We start from the raw sequence: 22,217 nt of genomic DNA, 5'->3' as shown, positions 1-22,217 counted from the left end.
CTCTCGTGGATTTAACACACGAACACCTACACAATACTTCCCCCCTCTCGTGGATTTAACACACGAACACCTACACAATACTCCCCCCTCTCGTGGATTTAACACACGAACACCTACACAATACTCCCCCCTCTCGTGGATTTAACACACGAACACCTACACAATACTTCCCCCCTCTCGTGGATTTAACACACGAACACCTACACAATACTCCCCCCTCTCGTGGATTTAACACACGAACACCTACACAATACTCCCCCCTCTCGTGGATTTAACACACGAACACCTACACAATACTTCCCCCCTCTCGTGGATTTAACACACGAACACCTTCACAATACTCCCCCCTCTCGTTGATTTAACACACGAACACCTACACAATACTTCCCCCCTCTCGTGGATTTAACACACGAACACCTACACAATACTCCCCCCTCTCGTGGATTTAACACACGAACACCTACACAATACTTCCCCCCTCTCGTGGATTTAACACACGAACACCTACACAATACTTCCCCCCTCTCGTGGATTTAACACACGAACACCTACACAATACTTCCCCCCTCTCGTGGATTTAACACACGAACACCTACACAATACTTCCCCCCTCTCGTGGATTTAACACACGAACACCTACACAATACTCCCCCCTCTCGTGGATTTAACACACGAACACCTACACAATACTTCCCCCCTCTCGTGGATTTAACACACGAACACATACACAATTCTTCCCCCCTCTCGTGGATTTAACACACGAACACCTACACAATACTTCCCCCCTCTCGTGGATTTAACACACGAACACCTACACAATACCTACATCCCCCTTCCCCTTTAGTGGCTTCAGCTGTTTTCACCTTCCAAGATTGATTGATTGATTGATTGATTGATTGATTGATTGATTGATTTATTTATTGATTGATTGATTTATTGAAATTAGCTTTCGCTGTTTGTGTTGTTTCGTGTTGTTTATGTAGTTGTGCTTTGTCGTTAGATCATTGTCAAAATGAAAGAAAATGTACAGCATGGTTTGTACAACGATACTATCATTATGAGACTGTGAACACACATAATTGTAAACATTGAATTTATTTTGACAGATAGCTGTCTTTTAATGACTGCATCGTATCTTTGAGAAGGCATTGTTGCTCATGTCCGATTCACTTCTGTGCAGGTGATGTCTCAATAAATCTGTTCGTTGAGCGTTTCTGTTAGTAGGATTAGCTTTTCTTTATATTGCAGTGTCCTCAAGTTTATGCTGGCTCCGTTTGAGAAGTTAATTTTAATTTTACGAGCATTGATATAATGTTTGGCAACTGTCCATAAACTTTTTTAAATCCCTAGTAAGCTCCTGCATCGCTTTCAACTCTATTACACAAATCATCAGATATGTCGATGCATGTATGGTCTTTGTTGTTTGAGATATATGAGATATGCCTTGGTCTTTATTATCACATTTGGCTACTGGGCTTGTCCTGTACTTGACTTTATATTAGTAACATATAGCTTCACCATAGTGCACAATACAGTACGCAGAATATAATGAATATAAGCAAACGTTTTCCTCACATGGTAACATGGTCAATGGCCACAGCACCAACTTGTAGTTTATGATAAGCCGCATGAAGCGTTTTTTGTTTTCTGGTAAGAAAATAACAATCATAGTTTGTTTATCAACCTGCCCTCTTGTTTCATTTCACTTAAATTGGTTCCATATGGCGCGTATGATTTCAATATTGACTGTCCAGGTAGGTCAATTTGATTTGTATCATTCTGGGAAAGGACATTAGAAGAGGATTGCCATCTGACAATACTTTAATGAAGTTAACTGCATTTACTTATCATACACGAAACATTTGTTTCATTCTCATTGCGTCTACTTTTTTTAACTGATTCATCAAAATTTGTCTTGTCTGCGTTGTCTCCGTGACCACAACTGTAATCTTCATTTAAACACAAATTCACACCAACCATATTGTATTTCAATATAAACGGCTACTGTTTAGAGTAGATATATCGCTTCCTAAAGTAGAACACTCATAAACATGTAAATCATAATTTGTAACGCCTTTTCACATCTTCTTGTCATATTCTGTAACGTTACGCCGTCATAACACAGGGCGACGACGTTCCGAACGCCTGGTTCTGATATGATGTATACCTGACGGGGCAAGGGCTAACGTTGATGTATCGCGCTGTGTACTCCGTAACTTTAGTCTGCTTGACAGGCTGAGGCGCTCAGACACATCTTTATTATACGTCTTTTACACAAAAACTGTGATTTTATGATGGTGCCGAGAAACCGGTTGAACAGGACGGGCTTGTTAGACTCCCTGTCACTGGGGTTAGCCCAGTTGGACAACACCTGAAAAGAGTAATATAATTCATAGCATATTTATTGTATTTAATGCAAATGTCAATTTTCTTTCTTATGTTGTTACAAACCAGCAGCACAATGTATACAACTGGAAACAGTTCTTCACAGGTACTCTCTAGGCTAGTTTGCACATTTACATGATTTGATTGGTTAAGGATAAAGTTTGGATAAATATTGACCAATCGATAAACATTTTGCCTAACTTGAACCAAACCAAATAATTATACAAATGCTATAATCATATAAAGCAAAAAGATTTGTTATTTTCCTATTTAAATGCCAACATTTATTAATAGGTTAATATTTTTATACATTTATAGTCCGTCTTTGACCTTTTGTTACGTTCTGTGTGGTCCTCGTTCATTGTACGTTAAGCCTTAACTCTGTTCATCTAAACAGAGGCAAAGTAAATTAAATAGCTACTGGGCTTATCCTTGCAGTTTGAGTATTTACGTCCTGATACATGTATTTATGTAGATACATTGGCGTTAAAAAGAGTCTGTACATTCTTGATTATTTTCCATTGTATTCCTCTCGTGCACTCTTCGTGCTGCATTTCATTTTTTTCCATGTCAAGGGCTGCGGACAGGTAGTGACATTAAAGAAGGACTTAGACACTTTTCCAGTCAATATCAAGTTAAATTTGTATTCGACCAAGAGCAGTTACCTCCCTTTCACCATCATATCTGCACCACACAATTTCACGACATATGCTGAAAAAAAACACGCTGTTGTTTTTTGTTTCTTTTTTTAATTGTCGTGTTTGTAGAATGAAAATTGAACGTAAAAAGAAAAAAAAATCGAGTTGAGTTGAGTGTAATATCTGCATAACCAATAAATATAGAATTATTTGTATGCACTTCGGGTTTTTATTTGCAAATTAAGGTTTAGCAAGCAAATTATATAGCAAGCATTATACTACAAATAAATATTGGAAAAAATGAACGGGAAAAGAAATAATGCTTTGTTCATACTATAATTGGTTGATTAAAATATATATTATTTTCATTATCCGCTGGCAGTCGATAAATTGTGTCTCCTGTGTCAATCGCGAATGAATAGTATCTTAATATGGAACTTCCTCCAAGTTGAAGAAAAAAAACAACACAACAAAACCATTCGTTTTATTCACACACACTAACAAACGCACTAGGATGCCATACGGTGATTGTAAAATATGAAAATTGAATAAATCCGGATAACAGTTAAGGCAAAGCAGATAACAGAGTATGGCTTTTCCAAGGCTATTAGGGAACATGAACCAGGAATGGTCTCCGTCAAAAATGTGACATACGATCACAAGATTACCATTTGCGTGGCGTTCTTTAACAAGTTCTCTGTCAAATGTCATTTTGTATTGTTTTATTGTGGTATAAAGAAGGTTTTATTTCGTGAATGATTAAATCTGCATACCCGAGTGTTTCTGAAGACCGAGCAGTAAATGATAATCAGTGGAGGGGATCTGGAGCCGTGTGACGCGTGATGGATTCATGGCCGCCTAACTGATCATTTGTAGCATTCCAATGCCTCTGTTCGAATCACTCTGAAACTAAACGATTTCAGTTCTTTTTTTAATTTTAAAACATAAAAAATGCAAGTTATACTGAATGGTTTCGTTTCTGAGGTTCATTTTATCCAGCCGTATTGTGTATTTATTTTCCTATACATTTTAGTCAATTTTATATCAATCATGGTCTATTATTCAAATTTCAAAGTCTATTTCGTATTTCTATTCGTATTCGTGTAACACCAATTAATGAACAAGACGTCATTTTTACTAAATGGCTACCTAACATGTATAATAGCATTTACAATGACAAAAATACCCTTTTCAATACATTTTGAATTCATGGAAAGAGTTGTTTTTTTGCTGTTAAGATACGCTTTGGTAATAGTGGCATTAATACACCTTCCGTCATGTGTTCAGACACTGTGTGTGTTTAGGTAGCTCACGAGATTGTCTACAATGCATCATGTATTTACACTATCTGAACATTCATTTTACAAATCTTTATTTCAAAGAAAATGATAGAACGTGTCAGTATTTTTTTTGTTTTTGTTTTTTTACACACTAGTTGAACTGTCCCTACTTTAACGAGCTCATGCAGTGCAAAACAAATTGCGATGAATGGCAAAACATATCCTGAACACTAAACCACGTTATAACAATCATGGCCTGGCTGGTGAGGATCTTTTTACAACCGTTAATCGTTAATAAGCAACAGCCATTGATGGCATAATTCAGTTGTTGTGAATATACCCATATACAGTAAACAGGTTCACACAAAAACGTAATTGGCGCAGTGAAGAAATGCCGCTCATTTGCATATATATGATTGCTGGATGTAGCCAAAGATTGGCTGACAGGCCGGCGAACGTAGCTGGCCGGGCAAGGTTGGATCAATAAAACAATACAGGACTTATATCTCCGTTGACTGCAGTTACCGACTCCCAGAATTCGCCGCTAATTTATATGCAAATTTCTCTAATTGTTTTCCTGTTGCTTTCTTTAAATAAAGAGTTTTAAACACACAGGAAGTTACTAGTTAAGGAAATTATTTGTTTGAAAAGAACAGATGTAACGATATATAATGTACACAAAGAAGCCAGAAAATTAAATATATATTTGTTTACTGACTCAAATGAGTATTTTATCAATTGTTGAAGTCGTAATGCCGTAACGTTGAGGCCAATATAAGTATATTGCTAGATTTTGATCCATTTTTAAATATTTTATTTTATCTTATTGTTATAGATCACTGTTTCACCTTTGAGTATGTGATTATGCTCTTTCTTATTGCATTATGGACCATCTGCATGTATTTCTAGACGATCCACGACCACGAGCATAATAATTCTTTATTTTTACTATGTTATGCATCGACTCCGTAGGTATGAATAAACGCCGTTCTAGGACAGTACCGGACAGTACCGGACAGTACCGGACCGATACTCGAATACAGACCCTACTTCAACATTTGCATTTGTGTCAATAAAATTTAAGGGGTTTCGGAAAATAGAGGGGCCTGGCGGGGATGAAAATCTAGCAACTAATTTATAGTCGCGTTGAATATAAAACTTAAATATTTTTTTTTGAAAAGTGATGTTTTTTTTATATTTATAAAAGCTCGAAAACCCCGAAATAAATATTAAGCATTTTAAAGATTGTACACATATTATAAATTAATATAATTCATATTAATGAATAAATACCTATTTTATTGTTGCTGTTTTTGCAATAATACACGGGCAACGTATGTCATATAGTGTGATGAATTTGACTTGAAATAAGATTTATTCATTTGTTTACTTTACTTAATACAAGAAAGTAACAGCTAATATACACATGATAATTATAGTGTTGAGTTTGTTTTCTTTCAAATTAAAACGTTGAAGCATAATATTACTGTGCAAAAATGGTCCACCACAAAAACGCCTTTAAACCACAGAATGTTGACCGGGCGGGCCGTGTAATTAGGTTTCAGCGTTCAGGGTCATGCGTAAATACGGTCCCTGTTTCCACATTGCCTTATAATTAGAGATAATCAATTCATTTGTTTTCACTATCATGTTTCAATCGGTTGAAGTGATGCTTGGCATATTTTGGATCATTAATTTATGTAAATATGATGCAGCTATCCCATAGTGGAGACTCACCTATAACTTAAGAAGACACAAGCATGTTCGATTCTGATTCCAACTTGGCTGAAAAAGAATGGCTGTGCGTCAGAAGAATTACATACGAGTTACATGATCGTCGGTCGTTTTATCATTGAACAAATACTTGTTATCACCAATAGATTGGCATACACGTTCAAACGAATCAGGTCAAAATTCATTTCTTGAAACCCCTACACACTCTAGCAAACTCATTCAATTAAATTGTCATCAATTTTGGATGTCGGTGTGATATGACTTGTTCCCCCAACACCTGCGATCACGGGGTTTGTATTGAAATTGACACTGTAGCCATTGTTTGTCAGCTCTCCAAAATAGAAATGTGCGCCTGGGTACGTCACGTGATCATTTAATCAGTCCCAGCATCCATTTTCTATTGTGCAAACACAGTGGGTGGGGAAATGATCACTTGTCTGCCATGTTTTACACTCGCAGCGCTGGTAAAAAGGTAAGGCCGTTTTGTTTATTAGCAGTAAATGCTACTCGGGGACAAACTTTGAGAAATAAAAGCTCAGGTTACAGAAACCGGTGGCGGTGGCTGAGCAACGCCGGAAAATGATATGGTTCAGATAGAAATCTTGTTTTTTGACGAACAAAGTGCAGTCATTGTATGGGGAAGTGCGAACACCTTTATTAACTTGACCTTTAAATGTTTCACCTAAACAATACATTCACACACAAGCCATGATTGAATCGTAACACACTGTGGGGATCTAGCTTTATTCACCCTCAGTTTTTGTAGTGTTTTTGTTTGGCACGATCTGTTACAAAACTAGGCTTATATAAACTGAGAATGATATCCTACTAAAGCACACAATCCATCGAACGAATGTAACTAGCATTCTCGGGTTGATTGGGACAATGTTGGATACAACACTGCCATTCAATCCGCCTATTAAGCACTGGAATGAGCGGGTTGTATATTAGCTATCATTTTATTAAGATCATTCAAATACATTTTTCGAATTTGTTTAAAGAAATATTTATAACTGCCTTTTATCTATTGTGTAAAATGTACAAAAACATCTTGTGTAACTGACAGCATACTTTCAATGGCAACTGACGATGTTCTGAAAGGAATTCATATATTCATTTAAGCAAGTATTAGCGGTAACACATTTGAAAACATCAGGATATAGAGCACAGATTAGCCGTCCGAAATGTATCATATTCACTACAGAAGTATATTTCCTATTACATGTATACGACAAGGACAGATAGCCTGTACTAAAAGTTTGTAAAGTATTTTATGGAAATGCATACTCATTTACAATGCCAAAAAGCAGAGATGTGCTCTTAGTAATTTTGCATGCATGAAACTATAATTATATTGTAACTATGTAATTTAAATGCAATTGTATGATAAGGTAAATACACTATATTAAATACTCCAGGTAATATGAGCTTCCAATGGTGGTAGAGATGACACGGTTGATACATTGTAAGAACTTAAAATAGAAATGTAGTGCTTTGTGTTGAAAATAAACTTCTCTGATGATTCTGTGCTGGCTGTTTTGCTAATTTCGAGAGGTCTGTATCAAATATAAGCCTTCTATGTTTTCCATCAATTTGAAGAGGGCTTTCCAGATCGTTATTTTAGCATGTTTTGTGGAATAACTCTGAGGCCTACATAACACTGGATCTGCTCGGATCTAGGAAGAATGCGTCAGGGGGATCGCAGAACCAACAACACACAATTGAGAACTAACTATTCAATTATATTTGCATAAAGCGTAATCGATTTCACTTGTAGGGCGCGGCAAATGCCATCCATCTTATTTTGACAGGATTTTGACTTCAGCTTTTTTAAGCCGACATCCTTATTGGAAACTATGTTTCTCGTTTAGAAGAAGATTTGGAGATCCCTCAAAAGGCTATTGTAAAAGCAAACGTAAATGTTCAATGTAATAGATATATCCCTGCAAGCCATTAATATTTCTTTTCATGGTTCCCTTCCAATACATAGTTTGATAACACATAAAAAACAAAACAACATGTCTACGAAACTCAAACATTTCTCTCCTCATATACACGTTTCGTATGAACAAATTTTATGTAAAGTTGTATAATGTGATGACTTACAATTGGCTGTAAAGATATTTTTAAGTTCCCATATTCTTCGTATAATAGAATGGTAGTTTTTCTTTTTCTTTTTTATTATATTGATAAAAAAGGTGAAAACGGTCGAACTGGAAACTGCTGATGGCCTGTTTGTTGTCTACAGGAAAGGCACGACCATAAACACAAATAAAGTCGCTCTTTTCTCGCCGTCTGCGCAAATTAATCATATTTCTGCTATCGATTTAGTACGCCCCCGATGACCAACAATTCCCAATGAAGACAAATTTATTCCCCTGGCCATTTCGGCCTGCACGTTTTATTATATTGGCATATAATCGCCGGGTAAGCGGCGGCGATAGTTTGCCCAGCAATAACTGCTGACATGGACCGCACTTTGCTGCCTTGGTGCTGCGCATATGACAGGAGGAAGTGACATGGCTGTCAGGATACGGTGGGCCCTGATCCATGCTCTAATTCCGCGTCAATCTGTGTACTCGCCTTTGTTATACAGATAAACACCATGTGTTACTTGTTTGGGTTCTGCTCCTTACAATTCGTCTGCAGATCAGCTCAGCTCATTTTTTGATAATATTATCTCAGTCGAGTCAGTATTATATTGACATTGGCCTAATTAAGTGTAATGAAACTACATATATCCGAATGAAATGTTACAGTACATTTGTTCACAACATGTATCATGTGCAGATAGTGCAATAGATGCTTCATCAAGATAACCGATTTATTTGTTTACCATGATTTATGTTTAAGTTTCCAAAAGGAAACGAGTGTGCACAGCTAGCAGTATTTACAGTAACGTTTAACAAACATTTCCTTATCTTTTGAACAGACTTGTGCTGAAAGTAGTGGACACTTTCAGTTGCTGCAAGCTTTTTTTCGGCAAAAAATCATGAAAGTCTACTTTGGTGGGGAAGTGTTAATCGAGTTAGTTGTGTTCATTTTTTATTTCGAGAAATAAGACATATGCCCGTTTATTTTCAGGCATCGTGTTATAAATGCATTTCCGGCTCAATGCGCATGCTCCGTTGACCCTTGTGGTGACACCTGGTGAGTCAAGGGCGGTAATCATCATGGCTGACCTTGCTGCAGCGAAAGTTATCAATCAAGTGGGAGGGAAATTAATTTCGATCCATTAAGATTGAATTAGGCTCTAAATGGATACATATCAATGAAATTGATAGGGTCTAGCGACCCCTTTAGCTGCGACTTAATTTTTCAACTTGTCAGTGCAAGAAATGGCAGCCAGGTTTATAATTGTAGATCTTTAGATGCATTGTAGTAATAACATTGTTATTGAAAATATATTGCATGTAATTATAGTTACTGCAGCTTTTATAAATAAAATACATGTCTACAATATAAAAATGTTCTATTTCATGTTTTGCATTTTAATATTGGTCGAAAAATATTGCATTAAAACCAAATAATGTCAGTCATTTTTACTATACAACTAACGATTATGTTTGGTTAATAAGATCTGTTATTAAAACATATATAAGTCAGCGTTGTTGTTCAATTGTTGCTGTTTTATGAAGGATGGCCATTTATTGAAAGTATTTTTATAATCAAAATTGACATTAAAGAACGTTAAATAAATCCACATTGCTTTCATATAACTAAAAGAGCATGTAGAATAACGAGTTCACTATTCAAGTCGGACTCGGCCATTTATTCATCCTTCCAAGCATTGTGTCTCCATCTTTTATTCCTACAATCGATTGATATTGTCAGTTTTTATTTTCTTGTCCTCGCTTAAAAGTGTTCCAGACCGGCTATACGTGCTTTGGTACTCCGGCGGTAATCTAATTCCAAAACACAATTGGATAGAAGCGCGCAAGATCCGGTAATTTTGACACAACAGCCCATAATCTTGTAACAAACTTTGTGTCTTTTTTAACGAAATTTGGTCCATAAAAAGGCATTTATGGAATCTGACGGTATTAAGAAAATGGGTTGAATGTTGTAATAAAAATTCCAACCATAATTCTCCAGGATTTTAAACATAATTAGGCATTTTTAGACAGACATGACACTTGATTTTATTACTTTTGTTCGGCAATCCACAGAATAATAATTATGGTTGTTTAATTTTTACGAACCGGAACATTCTACGAATGGAAAACAGTTGCTTAGAAGGAAACGAGGCGTATGTTTTTGTTACAGGTGGCACTTGCAATTAGTATTTGCAGAAACGTATGACAACTGTGATATTTCGGTGAATGTTAGGCCATTTACTTACAGAGTTCAATCATTGTATTGCCAAGGAAGTGTTCCTAATTGTATGCATTTCTTCGGCAAACATTCATCGTGTAACGCTGTTGTTTAAAAAATCCAAAATATAGTTTTGAAAATAAGTTAAAAACAAGTAGTTGATGTATGTTTTTGTCACAACGGGGCCTTTCCATCTATGCTAAGTTTCATTTGTTCAAATTCAAACGTTGAAATAAGTAAGGTTGTATATTGCATGTTCAGTGCATTATTTGCGTTACCGTTCCTGCATCCATATAAGTCTTTCTTTTCCTGTTGCCACGGTCACCGTCGACTAAGTGTCACGAAATAAAATCATAACGTCTTAGACACTTGGCCATTTTAGCTATTTACTGTCTTTCAACTTCCCTTTTTTATTACCGAACCACTTAAGAGCCATGATTAATCACTATGGGCAACCCATAACGTAGCCTCACGCATCTAACCCTTGAATTTATTGGATTTCAGACATAAAGGCCCGTCTCCGAATGGCCTTCCACAGCGGCGGTGCCGTTTAATTTAATTTAGCCAGTAATTAATGTTTGAAATCAGGGAAATTGTCTCAATTAAAGCTGATTATCAGAACTAACGGCCGAAGAAATAGCATCACTTTGGTATAGATAAAATATTTGCAGTCAATGACTGTCATTTAACTAAGTAACGTTAAGTAAATTTTCTGTTTGTTTATTTAAAGCTGCACTCTCACAGATTGAACGTTTTGACAGCTTATTTTTCTTTCTTGGAATGAGCAATTTTGCAAAAAAGCATTGAAACCAGTTATATGAGACAGCTGAGAAAAAAATAGATCGCAGATATTTATATCTAAGGTCAAAAATTGATGTTTTATGCATTTTTCCTAAGCCGTTTGTAACGGTTTAAGCAATAAAACATTTATTTTCGAACGAAATTATGAAAATCTGCGATCTAGTCTTTTGTCAGCATTCTTGTGTCACTGGTTTGCGGATATTTACGCAAAAATGTCCTCCTTCCAGACAAAAAAATAAAAAAGTTGTCGAAACCGTAAATCTGTGAGAGTGCAGCTTTAAGACATATGTAAAACGGGAGTAAAATTCAGGATATAGATATTAGACAAAATACATAATTTTAAAATAATATATGGTTTCAATTACAGAGTATCAAAAGGGAATTCATTTTTATATTAAATATAATTTCATTTCATTTCATGATGTGTAGACATCTGTGTATGCATCAAAATATTACTGAAGTAAAACAACAACAACAGTAATAACAAAAACAATATTATCTGAAAAATACAACGACGGAGTATTTAAAGCTGCACTCTCACAGATTTACGGTTTTGACAACTTTTTTATTTTTTGTCTTGGAAAGAGCAAATTTTTGCGTTAATATCTGCAAATCAATGATATAAGACTGCTGATAAAAATCAGATCGCAGATTTTCATATTTTCGTTCGAAAGTTAATGTTTTATGGCTTAAACCGTAGGAAAATGCATAAAACATAATTTTTTGAACTTAAATATGAATTTCTCGGATCTGATTTTTTGTTAGCAGTCTTATATCACTGGCTTTCATGGATTTTCGCAAAAAATTGGCTCGTTCCGGGACAAAAACTAAAAAAGATGTTAAAACATTCAATCTGTGAGAGTGCAGCTTTTTAATGTTATTCTATACTGCTGCAAGCTTTTGTACATAGAGAGAGTTGTGTTTACTATCATAAGATGTATATCGTTATGAAAGTATAAAACATTGAAGTGTGCTTATATACACTGACAACCCAAGTTCATAATGGGTAACTTTATATATTAAAAACCCAAACCCAAATCCTAGCATAATTTTACGTATTCTCAAATCAATTTTACTAGTTTTCACTATTTTTCATCTTCATACAAACCAACGTGTCTACAATACGTGTGCAGGAATAATTAGTTAATATTCATAGTTAACAAATGAGTAGTAATAAATTGCTTTTGATTGAATACATGTTTTATCTTATTTTAATATCGCATTCAATCCAACTGCCACCAACTGTCACCCATGCTAAATGCAACGTATGCAACTAAAGACGCTTCATAAGCAGTGTAACTTATCATAGCATCTCGATAGTGGTATTCATTGCCTTTCTGCAAAATGCAGTACATGTTGTGACATTCTACCAGTAGTTGTAAAGTTGTATGAATGCTTAAAAAACAGTCAAAGGCGCTCGTGAGAAAGCCAGCTGAGCATAACAGACTTAATATTTCCTAGAGAACTTTTGCTTTTTATCGAGTGTATAACTAATATCTTGCTTTGAATTCCAGAACAGTTCCATAACAGGATTTTCACTGGAACATTTCACATTTATGTGAATACGAACAAAAGTCCATTCAACAGAGCTATTGAGCACGTTTCCCCTACAATGGTGCTAGATCACAAGCAGAAAATTACCCCCGACACCATTTATTTCTGGAGGCATAATCGGGCGGAATTATCCTATTAGTCTTTTAATCATAAGTCTAAAGCAGCAATCATGGCTTTTATTCCTGAGAAATCCATCCAGATATGACAGTTGCTGACTACATAAATCAAGGGGTCTTAAAACGCATTTGCTCAGAGAGAGGCCAACATACATGGCGACGGAGGAGATTCCAACAAAAGCGGGGAATGCTTGTATCGCAGAATGCAATTTATCAAGTAATTACATGGTGGTTTTTGTTTGAACGCTTGCTTCCAATCACCATTATCTCTTTCCAGTATCATTCAGAAGCTTTCAGCGTAATTCTGTCCGCCAAGACTGAAAGCTGTGCTATGAAATGGCAATCTTTACGCCTCATTTGTCTTGAAGAGCACCTAATATCTGCGAGCAAGCGATCAGAAGGCAAATGATAAGCGGCTAATTCGGGGTAATTGCCTCATAAGGCTGGGGTCCCGTTATAAATGGGTTTGGCCATAGCTTATGTAATAGTTAAGCCGTTCTTTTGTAGAGTGTGTACCCAATCAGTTACACACCGTGACCCTGTAGTACGAACTGATCTCCTTTCCTAATGAGTACTTGTCTGCAAGTCATCATTCTTTAGATGAACCCCTGTTTGGCCGAGGTGTAATACTATGAACACGTTGCCTGCAATTAACATTTCTGGCATTCGCGTGGCGGACCCTACACCATGGTATTCATACTTTAAGCTATTTCATGAATCACTCTGTATATTATCACCAAAAATTGTGCAATGTGTCCGTAGTTTTTATATTGAAGTTATTATTTCTGTTTAACTATTGGACTTTAAAATTAATTCAAAAGAATATATGTATGATGCATAGAACATTGAGTCATTATATGAAAACGACTTACCTCTTTGGTATAAACACTTCAAAATGTTGTTCCGGGTCGACATCCGGGACAGAATCCGATTTTAGAACGTGATGTGTCTTGTGTTTATCCAGAAATAACATATCCGAATACAGGTCTGAAAATAAAGAATCACAACCATTCCATAAGCAAAACTTACACTGTTCACGGTTAGCAAATCTTTACCAAAGTGAGGGTTTCTCTGGAAAATGCATGACTTTATTTCCACAGAAAGGATACAAGCTCAGATTACTAATTTAGTGTTAAAATTCAGCAGGATGCCGGATTAGCAGTTTTCGTCTCATCTAACTAATGCTAATTTGTATTTGGACAATGTGAATTACAAATCTCATGAATAATATAAATATATTATTAAGGCCCATTTTTGCATAAATCCTGTGAATGAAGACGAGAAACGACCAGGAGATTTTATTAAATATTCAGGTCACATTCCCTCTCTGGTCACCGTGGTGAAAACAGAAGCCGGTCTAATTTTAGCTTTGTCTTGGAGTAAGCAGACATTGTATGTCAACGTCTCCCCAGCATTTCATTTAATTTGTTTCGAAAGAAAAAATATAGTTTCTTCATAATAAACATATACTCCCCACCTTTATCAAGAAAGACTAGCGTGTACATGTTTCGTTAATAAAACAATGACAATAAATCTATTTATGAGTAAAGTTTTAATCGTTTTCGTAATTTCTTAAAGAAAGGGGAGTCATATTTAGTTCACACGAATTATGTCAAAGATGGCGTTTGATATTACAAGCCCTGCAATCGGAGATATAGCGTTGGCCTTTACAAGTGTGTTTCAGTTGCTTTGGACGAGCACAGCAGTCACGTGTAACATGCTCTTATCGCAGACTCTATTGATCAATTTCTGTTTTATATAAAACTTTGTTGAACATACGCTTATCTTTGAAACGGGTTTTCTTTAAAGAGTTATCCAGAAGCAGTTGCAATGTCGTTGGCCCTGAAGTTAAATGTGTGTGTTGGTATTTCATGCAGGTGGGTATCCCTTATTGTTTAAGCAATAGATTCTGTTGAACGTAATGATATAATATACATAACTGTTCATGGCATTCCATGGCCATATTCAGTAATCCGGCAATTGGATAATAAAGATCAACAATCTTAAACGAAGGAGGGATATGCTTTGGTCAAAACACTTCTCCTGCACTCCGACCGGATATGTGTTATTTCACAGTATGAGTGTTTGATCGCTTATATTTAGTTTGTCTGAATAGAGTGCCCGCGATTGTCGCCATTTTTGAGCCCCTACACTATACAATACAGGGCCTGAGTTTGTTCATATTGTGACGGATTATTAGTAGGCTGCAGTAAATGTGACGTGAATGCCAGCGGCCATTGGGGAAGCAGGCGATGGGTATCATTTGCACAGCTCATTAATAATGCAGCCCATTGCACATTGCCTTTTAATTGCATTGCTGTCGCATTGTTATCATGAAGCGGGATATTTTCTTATTAACATGTGTATATAGTGCGCGTTTATTATTTATAAATATCATGGTCCCTGTCAATGATTTTTTTTTGAAAACGTTGTATAATTTAATAAAATTCAATAATTGGTTCTCAACTAATTAATTGTACGTCTAAATTGAAATTGCATGTTCTCCACAAAGTTCAATGCAACGATTTGTTCATTCAAACAATATGATTACCCATAAGCAATATTTAAGTATGTAAATAATGGTAAATTACTTAATAGGCCATCTTTCCCTGACCGTCCAACATCAACACAAAGCTCACATTGCATCAAGGTTACACTCTCTGTACGGCCAGTGGATGACCTTGGTGTTCAATAATGAATACGGTAATACATTGTGCAACATTGGGCGGGGATGGTACAGGATGGGGACTGAAAATAATAGACCTCAAGTAAGATTTTTAGGTTCGCGTTTGCTTTTGTTGTTACAAAGTCTGCTGACAGCTATGAGGTTAAAATGATGAAGACCCCAGTGAGGTCCTTAGTGCTCGCTGACCTTTCAAAGGCAGTTAGACAAACATTGTTGATTGTCTATTTCGCATTGACTTGCCATTCCACAAGTTAACAGTAAGTTTTTGGCGGCTGGTATAGTCAATGTAGTTTTAATTGCATTTGAAACTAAAACAAACAGAACTAAACGATGCTGAATAAGGAGACACGTGCTTTTGGAGGAAGTCGGTGTGTCCAAGTGATTCTTCACATTCTAATGCCACACACTAGCTGCTGATGTGGTTTTACTGACGAATCATTTGGCTTCGTGCGTTTATTTAAAATGATTTAAAATGCATCACGACAGTTTTCAATTCGCTAACGCACGGTCACGGTAACGACGAGGAAATTAATGACACTCCAAAAAAAGGGAAAACTATTTTTGTTTTAGATGAATTAATGACGGATTGTTTTAGAAAGATGGATGAGAGGTGGCCACAGAGGGCCGCTTCACGTGCTCAATCCCGCCAAAGCTAGTTCAATTACAGGCAATTAAAATTATTTGAATTTGAATATATGCATTGTGTCAAGATGTATAATATTTGGCAGTATGTCCTATTATGCAATAATGTTAATTAATCTACAGGGTCAACTATTTGCTAGCAGATCTGGTCTTGCCAATATATGATGCATCGGGCGTCAATACTTTCCTTCAAATCTGAATTTAACGACAGCTGTTTGTTATATTTATATCGATTTGCTGACAAACAATGCCATTTAGACGCGCATATGATTTAAATGCACAATTAACTTTTTTTCTTAATTCAAAGAAGATACAAGACAATGACAATGCAAAAGAGAATGACACAGGACAGTTATATGTATCGCAAGCTACGCCTTGATGCCAGTTTTCTAAATTCGATTTGTGATTTGTATCACACATCCGTATCAAAACATTTGCTTATATGTATTATTGTGTATGCTTGTAAACAATTCTATTTGAAAAACAATACTTGCTTAATGGATAATATTCCTGCAATTAATTTGATTCTACTGATTTGGAATGGTTCTCTTCTAAAAGAAATCCTTGAAATATCGATTTATTCATCGACAACGCCAGGAACATTGTAAAATATAATGGCGTCCTCAAATCAAATACGACCCCATTATTTAAATTTCGTTAATATTGTACTGTTTATGTTGTGATTCAGTACAATTCAATTTGCAATCGTTTCAAACAAAACCTATTTTTTAGGTACTTCATCACTCTAATGAATATAGCACTGAAAATGTCGTTACGTTTTGATGTTCATCTCTTCAGCAGTGGCTGTACACAAAGGTAGGAGTTTTGTTGAATATATAAACACGAAAAAATGACTCGGTGACACCTGTCTTACCTTCTAAGTGTATTTAACAAGATCAGGATATCCGAAACTAATATACTAATAATGCGTCTATTATAAGCGATACTACTGTCCGCATCTGCGTACATTCGTGTGTCTGATGTGAGCTATTTTAATGGTATTAATGTAAAAAAAAACGTAAAGTTCGATTTTAATGTTTGATGTGTAATTGTTTTGACGCTAATTACATACTGCCTGTTCCAATCGGATACAATGACTTTAAGGCAATATTCATTTAACATTACTGCAGCTAGAGCATCTAAACGCGTTTGTTTTAAGGATTTTATTGCCCTGATCACGACATGACGTGTTTGCATGCCCAGAATGTTCCTCTCACAGGCATTGGGACAATCAAGGGTTGATGGTCGGCTGAATGTCACTCCGATTCCATCACGAACTTACTACCCTTCTACTGTATATACATACATATAGACGTTATTAGATGTATATTCTTTTCTCATGGACATTTCGACACGTGTCATGTTGATTTTACCATTTTTTTTACAGTTGTTAATAACAGTATATTGCTGCACCCATTTTGGGCACATGTGTTTGTGTATGTTTCTATGATCAAATGCTACCCTGAACGAAAAAAGTTTAAAAAGTTATTCGCCTCGTGATTGAATCCATATTTCGCATTAATTTGAATGATTATCATGCGCATTGTTTTCCAATTCAGTTATGCTCCATAAAAAGTACCTATCTATTTTTCCGAATATTATTTATTTGATCGATTTAGCTGCAGCGTATAGTCCAAACACGTGGTTGGGTAACCAATAAAACGAAGCGTCAAAGTTATTGTGGAACGATATCTGAAAAAATATTCTCCTAAAAATGAATGAATTTGCCTTTGTTAAAGAAAACCTTAATCGGTTAGATATTAAATTAGGCCAGGCGAAAAAGTTTTCTGTTGACAAAGTAAAGTGTTATATGTCAAACGACTTTGATGTAAACTTGAGTACGTTTGTTGGAACACATCGAAATGCTAGACAGACGAAGTCAAATGACGTTACGTTCAAGAACAGAACAGAACAGAACAGAACATACATTTTATTAAGATTTATACTAACGTACATCGTCTAAACACATAATAGTTCACTTGAATATGTCATGTTAAAGTTGAACAAATATTTGTGTTACAAAAGCGTTATGCAATTAAAATTAACTTATATTCGGTATAAATATGTAAACGCAGTTATGTAACAGCTTAATCAACATGCTGTAAGCCTGTCCGAGTCGACACTTCTGTATCTGTAACAAGTTAACAACATCAATATTATAAGTGCAATATCTATCAGGCGTGTTTTTACTTTTTATACAATAATTGATAACGCATAAAAACTTTGCCCTGGCTATTTCGTGTCTATGAATAAATATGCCAGGTAGAAATAACGCCGTGTATAGTTTATATTCCATTTCTATTTAAAATACTATCCTCAACACAGATCCAGAGGCAGATGTACACAATACATAGACAGTATAAACACAGCAGATTGAACAGTATCATTACAATGAAAATAAATGCTTATCGGCAAAACATTATTATCATTATCTTTTATATTATTATTATTATTATTATTTCTATCATCATTATTATTATTATTATTATTATTATTATTATTATTATTATTATTATTATTATCATTATTATTATTATTGTTGTTATATTTATTATTATTATTATTATTATTATTATTATTATTATTATTATTATTATAATTATTATAATAATAATAATAATAATTATTATTATTATCATTATTATTATTATTATTATTATTATTATTATTATTATTATTATTATCATCATCATCATCACTATCATCATCATCATCATTAGCAGCAGCAGAAGTAGCAGCAGCATTATTAATACTATTATTATTATTATTATTATTATTATTATTATTATTATTATTATTATTATTATAATTATTATTATTAGTAGTAGTAGTAGTATTATTAGTATTATTTTTATTTTTATTATAATTAGTACGAGTTGTTTTATTGTTTTATTTTAAATTATATTTATTATGCTAGGCCTACAAAAGATATATAATAAAATATAAAGGAATACAAACTGGACTGATTCAATTAAAAACATTAAGATATAAAGGAATGAAACCTCGTTCGCTTTTGTTCTTCAGTCAACGTGTTCGGCAGTTAAGATGCTTTAAATCTTAAAATCAAACGCGAATTCTTTCTCTGATTTGATGTTTAAATCTTTTTGAAGAATACAATTAGCATCCGAGTCACGAACGCAAATTGGAGTGTGATTCCTTCCCGAGGAAGAGAATTCAATCTAATTTCCGCGATTTTGTTTTGACATTACGATGCTGCTGTTTCATTGGTCCAACTACGGTTCGGTTTGTTCGCGCTAATGGGAGCGGGTCCCTATGCGCATGCGCCCGTAATTGCGAGGGATTCCGTTAAACACGTCCACGTCCCCTAGAGGACACTTCCGGTTCATTCCCTGTGTTTGCAAACCTGTTTAATCTCAGAAGGATTTCTTAGTCGGAAATTTGAGATAATTTTCTTAACACTAATTCGCGTGCCAGTGCGTAGTTTGGAATGGGTCTCTATGGGGCACCTCGAGTGAATCAATTTTCCCTGTCCCCCTTGCGTTTGTCTTCCTCTCGACTGTCAGATCTCATACAAGTCCTAAAACATATTTCTAACACCCTTGATGTAAACTGTTTGCATATGTCATATATTAATATTATATGTTCAGGATCAATCAGTGTGATTTCTCAAGCCAGAAATGGCGGTCAATGGCGAAAATAGACACAATGGCACATGTGGGTACAAGATGGACGTTGTCAAGTTCCTTAAAGGGACTTTTTGATGTTCCATAGGGTCAGACATGGTACAAAACGATTTCATGTGACATGTGAACACAATGCTTTGTTTTTCATTAATAAAAGATCCTCAAACTAGAACTTTATTCATAATTATTATAAAAAAAAAATATGACGGAAAAATGCTGTCTTTGGTCGAGAAGCGTTTGTTACGCAACTGAAACATGAGTGATTTTACAAATGTACAATTTTATATTCAAATGAGTTTAAGTTCGTTTCTGGTTAGTGTTTATCCATAGTAGAAGTACCTAAAATGACAAAAAACAAAACAAAAAAAAACGTTAACAAGAAATTCCGACATGAACTCTGTCAACGAATCCCTTTACTAATATATCGAGCAAGAACTGAGTTCGTACACATTTACATATCTGAGCCGGAATTCAAACAGCTCAAGTCATTCCCTAGCTTAAGTTAGTTTCCTTAATCAAGTATATCACTGATCATTTGATATAATAGTTTTAAAATATCTATAATACTTTATTGACATTTTTTTTTAGTGAATATGCGTACTTTTATTAAAAACAATTATACTTTCTTCTTAATTTGACTATGAAAAATTTGAGAAATCGACTTAAGTTAAGAAATGACTTAAGCTGTTTTATGAATACCGGCCCTGCAAAGTTGCAAACCAAATAGTATCAATATTGTGTACTACTACCAATCTAACACTTCCGAAACTGTACGTAATGCATATAGCCTTGTTCACTGTTGTTGACTGTTTTGCATTAATATGTTAGCTTATGATATATAGTAATAATATATGTTTTATTTGTAAGAACAATCTTGAACACAATCATGACTCCTTGATGTTCAAAAATATTACCACCCTGTGTAACAAGGCTTGATCAATCAACTGCAGCTATTTTAGGACACGGAATTTTAGTTCCTTGTCTGCAAATGAAAATGCCCCAGTTTCTAACAATACAGTCCAAAATAAAGACATCTGAATAAAGAGACAAGAAAATCAAATTTGCACATAATGAGGCAGCATTCAATTGATCCCGAATACAAGCATTGTTAACGTTCTGGTAATAATTTCTTCGTGGGAATTTCAAAACTGACTTGAACACAGGAGACACCCGATATAGTCGACGAAATGGGATATGATGTCGAACAAATATTGTTATAAATTTTGATATAACAATTATCATCTATCTCCAATATACTTTATACATAGTCATGCTTACTCGGTGCCTTTGTCTGGATATCAGGGTCGATATGATGTATATCATTAATGGTGTAATAAGACGTCAAACTACAATGAGTTGATATGCCGGATTTTCCATTAGGTAAGCATATAATAGTTTTATAAGTACACAAACATGTCTCAAAATATCTCATAAAATACTGAAAGACAGGACACACATTTAATAGACGTTTACAGCATAATAGTGAGAGCTTATTATTTTCAATGGAAGTCCAAATCTTTTCCATCTTTATTATATTTGTCGGGCTTTATTCTACAGTCATCCGAGTCGCAAGGATTGTTATCGGCGAGTATAAAAGCTTAAAAGTGATAAAATATGATTTATTCACCCGCTTTAGATGATCGGCTCATTTTATAAGTGATTCCATCAGCGAGGTTTTATTTTTCAAAGTAGCGGAGAGTGGTGCGGCGATGCTGCTCGAAGATACAACTAGCAAAGCAAACACGACCGGGAGGACCGAGCGACCCGGTGTTTGTATCGCCTCAAATCGCCATCAGGGTCCCCGAGAAACACTAGCGTATCAGGGTCCGGAATCTGAACCAAGCTCCGCCAAATAGCACTTTAAACATGTAAACCCCTTATAATAATATCACTTGTGCTATTTTACGCCGTAACAAACAGCATTTTGTTACAGATCTTATGGGTTTACGGTGTTGTAAGGTTTATCTTTCAATTTATCAAATTACAGATTTTTATATAAAAATATTTTAGAACGTTCCCTTTGAAAAACATGGTGGTATCAGTTGATTTGTTTAATTGACTTAATTAGTAAATTGAAACTTAGCAGATACTTAGGTTTGATACATTAGTCCGTAATGACCTACATAGTGAAATACGAATCAACCGTGAAGAACTTCGACCCAAGCCAACTGCATAATTCATGCTAACCATTAGGTAGCCACTATCCATACAAATATGTTGACGTTACTTGATAACAGAAATACTTCGAGGAATATCAAAAGTATGTATTCGTTTGAATGGCTGCTCTGCTCAATGTAGTTACCTAATGTATATGTACTTTGTTCTAAATGCATAGATTCAGTTTCAGACATTCTTGGCGATTTCCAACAACAGTCATCTTCATCGCAAGTTTTCTACAAATATCATAATTCTATTATTCTTTA

The 22,217-nt window shown here is 35.1% G+C and overlaps 1 long non-coding RNA gene across 1 annotated transcript in view; it reads right to left on the bottom strand.

The window, feature by feature from the left end:
• Positions 1–1,165: 1,165 nt before the first annotated feature.
• The window catches only part of LOC128236651 (uncharacterized), a 33,172-nt gene continuing 12,120 nt past the window's right edge, over positions 1,166–22,217 (bottom strand). Inside the window, exons 2-4 of the long non-coding RNA XR_008261398.1 lie at positions 13,695–13,809; positions 3,797–3,932; positions 1,166–2,371 (exon numbers count right to left, since the gene is read on the bottom strand). This is a non-coding gene — a long non-coding RNA (uncharacterized LOC128236651). The remainder of the gene's footprint in view (positions 2,372–3,796; positions 3,933–13,694; positions 13,810–22,217) is intronic.

The sequence above is a fragment of the Mya arenaria genome, chromosome 6, assembly GCF_026914265.1.
Source record: "Mya arenaria isolate MELC-2E11 chromosome 6, ASM2691426v1".
Lineage (NCBI taxonomy): Eukaryota > Metazoa > Mollusca > Bivalvia > Myida > Myidae > Mya > Mya arenaria.
Note: the sequence above shows the minus strand (reverse complement) of the source record. Positions and strands in the feature narration are given on the sequence as shown.